This window comes from Cebus imitator, unplaced genomic scaffold (genome assembly GCF_001604975.1).
Source record: "Cebus imitator isolate Cc_AM_T3 unplaced genomic scaffold, Cebus_imitator-1.0 Scaffold279, whole genome shotgun sequence".
Taxonomy (NCBI): Eukaryota; Metazoa; Chordata; class Mammalia; order Primates; family Cebidae; genus Cebus; species Cebus imitator.
The window spans coordinates 4,679,676-4,688,880 of NW_016107594.1; the positions used below are offsets into that span (position 1 = coordinate 4,679,676).

At 52.3% G+C, this 9,205-nt stretch overlaps 1 long non-coding RNA gene across 1 annotated transcript in view; it reads right to left on the bottom strand.

The window, feature by feature from the left end:
- LOC108284430 overlaps window positions 1-9,205 on the bottom strand; it is a 409,165-nt gene that overhangs the window by 216,347 nt on the left and 183,613 nt on the right. The window contains exon 3 of the long non-coding RNA XR_001817214.2: window positions 270-324. This is a non-coding gene — a long non-coding RNA (uncharacterized LOC108284430). The remainder of the gene's footprint in view (window positions 1-269; window positions 325-9,205) is intronic.

A 9,205-nucleotide genomic window follows, 5' to 3' on the forward strand; every position in this document is an offset into this window, starting at 1 on the left:
CCTTAAAAATCCAAGACAACAATCATCTATTAATAAATTGATTTTCATTGTCAAATAAAAACAGATATCTGGGCTCAGCTCATAACTCACTACAGAACTAAATATCCTATATTCACATCTTACAGTTAGTTAATATGCAATCTTGCACTAAAAACAACCCACAAAATAAAAATGTACAAAATGTCTAAATCAGGTAGTAATCACATTTCTCAATTTTGCCACTGATATGAAACCTATAATATCAAACCAGAAGAACGAAATGTATTTACCTGTATTCCTGTCTGGTAAGATACAGCAATGCTTCTGCAGAATGCCAGGCAAAACCTGTTTTAAAACAAATAAATAAAATACATTTGGTTATCACTCAGATAGAGAAAGGCATCTCATTAACTGTTGCTGTTTTTTCTAATAAGGTCATTCAATGTTGCACGAAGTCAGCGTGTCCAGAAAGGCCTAACAAATTAAACAGTACGGGAAAATCTGATGACATATATTTTTCATTGAAAAGGGTAATCAGGTGAGCGTGATGCTCACCGATGCCGCGGCTGGAACGTTAATGCAGGCTGGTTTAATGTACGCTCCTAATGGGCCCTCCGGGGATCCTGAAAGCTGCACTCAGGGGACTCCTACAATAAGGCAAATGGGCCCACCAATTTTTGTGATGGCTTTTAAAATATTCGGTGCAATTAGAGCCTGGAAATGGAGGGCTGCTGGAACATTATGTTGGGTCTTCTAGAATCTGAGCCCGCATGCTTCCATCAGGGGTGAGTCACGTAGGAAAATGTGAAAGTAAGGGCTGTATTTACATTCATACTTCAGTAGTGAAAGGTGAAGAAAATATCTTATTTGGGAAGTGAAGGAGAGGTGAAAATAACAGAGAATGGCTTTCCCAAGATTCAGCAACATAAAGCAAATTGCAAAGCACAGACTTGAGTAACGTGCAGCCGAAGAGACGTCCACGGGAAATGTACGATTATCTTTCTAAATCCAATTACAGGAAAAGCTAAACTTTCATCCTAAATACTCTACATGATGAAGCTGCAGCCGTTCCTCAGCCCTCCATGAAGACAGCTATCTACACACAAGCCTCTGCTTATTACCTGTTCCAGGGCAAGTTACTCAGGAGAGAGGGCGGACAGATGGTATTGTAAAGAAGCACCAATCTTAATGTCTGCCCTGGATCAACTTACAGTCTGGCTGAATATACAGCAGGCTCTCATAAATGCAATGGATGAAAGCACAAGGGATGGTCTAGAAAAACCATCCCCTTCTCCTCCATCCCCCTGACAATTCTATGTTGAAAAAAGAACAATCCTCTCTCAAACAGAATCACTTGCAAACAAGATAGAATTGCCAATTTTCAACTCTGTGCAAATTAACAGAGACAGAAAATAAAATAAAACAATAATCAGTTTTAGTTCCTAGCAAATACTATACAAAATGTGGAATTCAAAGTTCAGAAACATGCTTCTCATTTACCCAGAGCTGACTGCAGCTGAGGCAGAGAATAAAGCCCAGTGAGGCTATGGGGCACTGAGGTGCTAACCCTTGTGACAGCCACCGGTCAGGTGCCCACCCCGTGCCAGTGGAGGCTGTCAGTGTTTTTCATCAGTGGGTCTGAAGCTGTGGGTCATTTCTGACACTCGGCTTCCCTCATTAGCTCCCAGCCCCCACGCCCAACAATGCAAGAGCACGCACACACACTCGAAGTCCTGGGGTTGGATGCCTTCAAGAGCTCTGTGCAAATCTGCCTCTGTCTCATTCCACGGCCACAGCCTCTCACTCACCTTTTCCAGCACTTTCCAAAGGGCCTCAGGGATGAAGGCCAGGCCTCGGAACCTGCCCCCTCGGGAGGCATTCAGTGGCCCACTAAGTCTGAAAAGGCCGTCCCTCCACACCCCACGTGGAGATCGGAGACAAGTGTCCACAGGGACGAACTGCCACGTCCTGTCTTAAACTCAGGTGCCCACAGAATACTTTTCTGTGCTGACTCCCCATCAACGGCCAGAGGGAAAACGCTGACCTAGTCAGCTGCAAACGCCACTTAAGGGATCTCTCTCTGCACAACCTCCTCCTGGCTGAAATCACGAGCTGCTGCTGTGGAGTGCTGCTCCTAAGGAGAGGCTGTCCACGGGGGAGCCCCACACACGTCCACCGCGGAACCTGGCAGGTGAGCCCCATGCACGTCCACGGTGTAACCCAGCAGGTGAGCCCCACGCACGTCCACGGTGTAACCCAGCAGGTGAGCCCCATGCACGTCCACGGTGTAGCCCAGCAGGTGAGCCCCACGCACGTCCACAGTAGAACCCGGCGGGCGATCCCACAAACACAACACCCCACCCTGTGGCTCCCACAGAGCTTTCTCTGAACCCACCAGGCAGCTCTTTTTTTGTGAGGATCCCAGATAAACCATCAGCCGTGCAGGGTGGAATCTGCTTTTGAGTTCCCTAAAGGCAGGCAGTCAGCATTTGAAAATGGTGCTTGTATCTAAGGCTGACAATGCCCTCCTCGCCACAGCCACGGGCAGGACTGCGCATTAAATCCAGACCAGCTGCGGCCTCTGCAAGGCCAAGCACAGGCTGCTTCCCCCACGGGCTCTGGCTCAAGGGAGCAGGAAGGCAGGAACATAATGGGGTTATTTCTTCCTCCCTGAAGGATTTACAGAGGGCCGCAGAGGACAATGAAATTATACTTCTTGCCCAAAGGCACTTTTAAAAGTTCAATTCCACACAACCTGCTTGTTCTATGGCAGCATTTAGCAGCTGAGAAAGAGCGGGAGGCGTGAGCTCTTCCTGCCACGGGGCCAGGGTTACAAAATACACTCAGCGCTCACCCTGAGGCGTCTGTCCACACTGGCCCAGCTGTGAGCACTGACACGCATTCCTGAAACACTGATTTCTAATCCCTCTGTGGCACCAGCCTGAGCGGGGTCCTCCTCGTCTGAGGAAAGCAGAATCAGAGGGTGTGGAGAGGGGGCACCTCGAGTCAGGGGACGCGCATGATGGAATTTTTTTTTTAAGACAGAGTCTTGCTCTGTTGCCCAGGCTGGAGTGCAATGGCACTATCTCAGCTAACTGCAACCTCTGCCTCCCGGGTTCAAGTGATTCCCCTACTTCAGCCTCCCAAGTAGTTGGGACTACAAGTGCCCAACACCACACTGGCTAATTTTTATATTTTTAGTAGAGACAGGTTTCACCATGTTGGCTAGGCTGGTCTCGAACTCCTGACTTCAAGCAATCCACCGGCCTCGGCCTCTCAAAGTGCTGGGATTACAGGTGTGAGCCACCGAGCTCAGCCAGTGATATAATTTTAAATAACGAACATCAGTTAAAACCTGAAAGCCGGGTGCCAGGTTGCACTGTCCACACACCACATGCTCATAGTGCCGGTGGCCTCGTCACACATTGCGGATGTCACGCACTCAACTGATTTTCACATGAAGAAACTTGACCCCAGCCAGGATCCAGACACCACACCAGCATCCCCTCTCTCCGCTCAGGGCCTGGACCACATCTGTCCCCTGCGTCCAGAGGCCCAGGCCCAGCCACGCGTCTTCCTGACTCCTTCTGTGAGGCTCCATCCCCCAGGGGAACACAGGGTCACTGACGGTGTGGCGTCCGAGCTGGGGAAATGCTCTGGTGGAACGCATAGGTCTCCTGTGGCTGCTGACAAGCACCATGAACCAGACGACTTAAAACAACAGAAATGCGCCAGTTCAGCTTCCCCCAACACTGTTTCCAAATATGGTCGTGTCCAGAGAGCTGGGCTCCATCACACACTTATGGGAGACACAATTCAGCCATAACATCTGGTAAAACGTGCAGCCAGGGATGTGGGCAGGAGAGCACACCGTCCTCCCTGGCCATGGGCTGTCACTGCCACATGCTGTCATCACCATGGGCTGTCACTACCACATGCTGTCATTGCCACGTGCTGTCATCACCACATGCTGTCATTGCCACGTGTTGTCATTGCCACGTGTTGTCACCACCATGTGCTGTCATCATTGTCATGTGCTGTCACCACCACATGCTGTCACTGCCACTTGCTGTCACCGCCATGGGCTGTCATCGCCATGTGCTGTCATCATCACCACATGCTGTCGTCACCACGTGCTGTCATCATCACCACATGCTGTCGTCACCACGTGCTGTCATCATTGCCACATGCTGTCACCGCCATGGGCTGTCATCGCCACGTGCTGTCACCGCCATGGGCTGTCATCACCACGTGCTGTCATCGCCATGCACTGTCATCGCCACGTCCTGTCACCGCCATGGGCTGTCATCACCACGTGCTGTCACCGCCATGGGCTGTCATCACCACGTGCTGTCACCGCCATGGGCTTTCATCGCCACGTGCTGTCACCGCCATGGGCTGTCATCACCACGTGCTGTCACCGCCATGGGCTGTCATCACCACGTGCTGTCATCACCATGCACTGTCATTGCCATGTGCTGTCACCGCCACATGTTGTCACCACCATGGGCTATCATTGCCACATGCTGTCACCGCCATGGGCTGTCATCGCCATGTGTTGTCATCACCATGCACTGTCATCACCACGTGCTGTCATCACCACGTGTTGTCACCACATGCTGTCATCACCATGCACTGTCATTGCCACGGGCTGTCAGTCATTGAGGCTGTTTCTGCTAGCTCTCCCTCTCCACTGGTCAAACAGTTCCAAATTCCAGTCCAAACCGTCCTGTGCAACTTTATTCAACATATGCTTCCGTACTGCTCTCCCCTGAACACCCACCCAGCATTTCCTGAGCCCTGGAAACGCACGTCTCACTGTGATGATTTAACTTTCCACTCCTCTCTTGATGTCCTGCCTGTACTCCCACCTCTGCCCTCACATTCAAGGGGCCATCCTCTCTACAAACTCAGATGTGTTTCCACACTTTCTTTGTTTCTTAGGAGATAAACACTTTACTTTTATTAATAAAGAGATTCACAGTTAACTTTCTTTGGAAGAAATTCAGATAATATAAAAATAGATGGATTTGTGCAGTGGATGACTCCACTGCTGTTTAGGCCTTTGAACCTACTTTTTGCTCGATACGGGGCCTTGCTCCGCTGCCCAGGCTGGAGAGCAATGGTATGATCCTAGCTCACTGCAGCCTCAACCTCCTGGGCTCAGTTCAAGCAGTCCTCCCACATCTGCCTCCGGAGTAGCTGTGACTACAGGCACACACCACCATGCCCAGCTAATTGAAAAAATAAATTTAAAGAGATGGGGTCTTGCTAGGTTGCCCAGGCTGGTCTCAAACTCCTGGCCTCAAGTGATCCTCCTGCCTCAGCCTCCTAAAGTGCTAGGACTTCAGACATGAGCCACTACACCCAACTTACACCTACTTGTCTTTTTAAACTATGTATACATACAGTTTTGACAATAAAATCTCATATCCTTCCACTTTGGGAAATTCAAAATATTTCTTCTCTGTTCTCTTCTCCTGGAACTTCTAGTATTCAGCTGTCGGACCAAAGGAGCCTATTTTCTTTTAATGTCTCACTTGTTTTCTGTTTCCTGTGTCTTTGTTCTACTTCCAGGAAAATCCTCTTGACTTCATTTTCCAGTCCGTTAGTTGGAATCTTAGCTCCTGCCATCCTGCCGTTCACTTCCCCGGGCATTTCTTTCCACGAATGCCCCTTCCGGGCTGCGGCCACCTCCTGGTGATGGACTCAATACCAGCTCCCCCTCCCAGGTTACCCATAGCTTCATAAACACGGGATGAGGCATGAGCCATCCACGGGCGCTGAACTGGGGGAAATCCTGATGGGGAACAAGGTATCGTGGTTCACAACTATTCCCCACACGCTGCTTATTCACTGCAAGGGAGGAGAAGTAACCGTAATTATACGCCAGCAAGACCACCACCTCCGAGGCACAACCAAAATGAACACCAGGAGCAGGGAAGGGTTTGTGTAGCCAGAGTTTGGGAGGCAGCTCGGAGTCATCGTTCAAGCCACACTGCATGGGACCCTCAGGCCCTTTAAGGACAAAGTGTTCTGGGCCATCGTGGAGGTTTTTGAGCAGAATGATGCAGTGTGACTGGAGTTTACGAGTGTCGGTGCTGCTGGTGCAAGAAACACTCTGTGATGTGCAGGGCTCAGCCTCAAGAGAACAGAGAGCTCCACTCCATTACAGCCTTCAAAGCTGCGGCCGAAACCTGATTTTACACGGGACAGTGACCAAGGCAAAAACTCACAAGCACCAGAAAAACGAACTCGGCGAGCGCGTAGGGTGACAGCTTTGTGGGATAAAAAGCAGACGGGGGGTCCGCTTAGAGCTGGGAATGCAGGATCAGAGGGTCTCAGAGGGGCATCTGAGTGAGGACCCCAGCCTCGAGCTGCAGGGGCTGGATGCACATGGAGTCCCAAAAGCAGGCACCTGAGAATCCACGTCCATCCCTGCAGCTTCCCCAGACCCATTCCCGGCACATGACACCCCAACGTGGCACCCTAACCTCATCTCTGTGACTAGAGAAACAGGTGAGAGGAAACCAGACACCTTGTGGGCTCCGGAAGTGTGCCCTGAGGATGAGCATCACAATAAGTGCAAAGTCCCACCCTGTCCAACGACTGCTTGCTGGGATGATGCCATGCCAGGCTTCACCCCAGCAGGAGGTTATGGCCCTGGCAGCAGTGGGCTACCAGGCAGGAACCAGGCCTGGACAGAGGCCGCCCCAGGCACTGAGACAGGGCCGGTGTGGACACACCAGCTCGACGCAGGTGCATGGCTTTGGGATGTGGGAGGAGACCCAGTACCCAGAGAAACTCACACAGCAGTGGGGGAATGAGCCAACCCCGCCACACAGGCAGCGCCCCAGCTGGGGTCAGTTTCCCTCGTCAGTGTTATAAGGAAACAGCATAGAACAGAAGAGCATTACACGTGGACCTGCCGTGCTAACTACTGGTTCACCCACAACTCCGCATGCACTCCTGCGAGCTCACGGGGTGGGGAGGGGCTGCAGGGGAGCGGCCGCGGGGGGCCATAGGGAGAGCACGGACCTGGGAGCGTGCACCGGGTCATGTGGGGGAGATGCCGCCCTTCGCCCTCGCACAGGCCCCCGTGACTCCTCAGCTTTGCACAGGGCGCGGTGGATGTTAGATGAGATTAACACGGAGTCACGTAAAATAACGTCCAGTGAGCCCACACATCAATTTTTACAACTGTGAGGAAGCAGCACTGAAACGTCCTTAAGAAAAAACGCAAAATGACTGTGAAACTCCTCTGGAGTTGACGTCCTCTTAGGCATCTCTGCAGCTTTCCCATTACAGTGTAGACACATCTGTAAACTCAGGCTCTCCACCTTCTTATTGAAATCATGAGTCCAGTGAACCCAGACAAGAGCAGACAGGGTTCAGAGAAAGAACAGACCCTACACACAGCCTGGGGGGACCAGGGTGGCTCTACAAAGTAAGGGAGTGAGGACAGGTCCACGCTCGTTGTACACAAGATTCCAGCGTCTCCAGGAAACGCCCGCATTTGTCACAGTGAACAGAGACCCTGCTGCCGAACCCCTACTCCACCGCAGGAAGGGGTCTCCAGTTCTGCACCAGCGCAGCAGCTTCCTCCGATGCTTCGTCCCCCGCCGCCGAGTCTGGTGGCACTGAGATGAGGTCATTCGTGGCCTGTTACAGAGGTCAAACTTGGGGCGACGTCACTCCCCAAATCTACAAAACACGGCGTCTCCTCAGGCTGAAGTGCCATCCATGAAGCACTCTTCAAAACACACAAATTTCATCAAGACACACCATTTGTCTTAGGTGGGGCTGGTAACGAAGGCCATAGGCCTAGGGGCTCATAAATGAGCAGCGGAATTCATTTCTCACAGTTCTGGAGGCTGCAAGTCCAAGGCGGAGGTGACAGCACTGTCTGGTGAGCACCTGCTTCCTGGCTCAGACGCTGCCTTCCCACCTTGCTTTCCCATGGAGGACAGAACCTGGTCCCATCCTCTTCCTACAAGGGCACTAATACCATCATGGGGGCCTCAACCTCGTGACCACAGCTCACCCTCATAGCCCCCCAAGGCCCCACCTCCAACCACCATCCCACTGGGGACCAAGGCTTCAACAAAGGAATTTGGGGGGACAATTCAGACCATGGCACCACTTAGATGTCTTAAATTAGTGTGACTTCCCCAAATACATGATCTCCACCAACCAGCACCCCCGCCCCAGTGTTACCCCATCCCGGCAGCTCAGGGCATCAGGTGGAACTGGCAATGGTGCCACCATTCCACTCCCTGGCCAGGTCCTCCATGCCAGCCTGTATCCTCTCCTCCAAACCTGCATCCTGTCCATCATCCCCATCCATTGAACTCTGGACACACACCTCTCACCACTGCACCACACCTACCCGGCCAAGCAACCATTCTCTCACACACTGACTGGTCCAGCAGCCTCCTGTCCCATCACCCCGCTTCACAGAGCCACCGAAAGGTTCTCATAAACTCCAGTCACACTGCATCATTCTGCTCAAAACCCTCCACCATGCCCCTGAATACTTTGTCCTTAAGGGGCCTGAAGGCCCCATGCCATGTGGCTGGAGCTATAACTCCCAGCCTCCTCCCAAGCTCTGGTTACACAAACCCTTCCCTGCTCCTCAACAGCATCAAGAGTGTAGTCTCAGAAGGGAGGGGCAGCGTCCAGAGGCCGATAGCCCCCTGCTCCCCAGAAACAGAGGGGGAGAGAGCTGCTGTGTCAGCACGGCCTGGGGGGCGGTCCAGGCCTTGGCACGCGCCACTGTCTGCCGGAAACCTATCTCCAGGACATCCTCACAGACGGCTCATTTCAGACCGACCCAAAGTTCACCTCAGCAGAGAGACCTTCCCTAACCGACAAACCCCATCCCTGTCTCTCTCCTATTGCCTGATTTTGTGCGTTCCCTCGGAAGACTCACACCCCCGGTGCCAGGTCTCACTTCTGTCTATTCGTGTGCCCCACCTGAGCAGAAGCTCTGAAGGGGGGATCCAGAGTTCAGGGTTCACTGTGGACCCTGGATAAGCATCTGCTGAAGTGACTAAGAGGTTAACACCCACACCCGTGATGCTCAAATACGGTCCAGACGCACAGGGACCCCAGCAGGCAAAACAGAGGTGGAGAACTGCTGTGTCTCAGAAGAGCGAGGGGGCCGGCTTCCAGGGGCTGATAGCACCCTGCTCCCCAGAAACAGAGGCAGAGAAGGCTGCTGTGT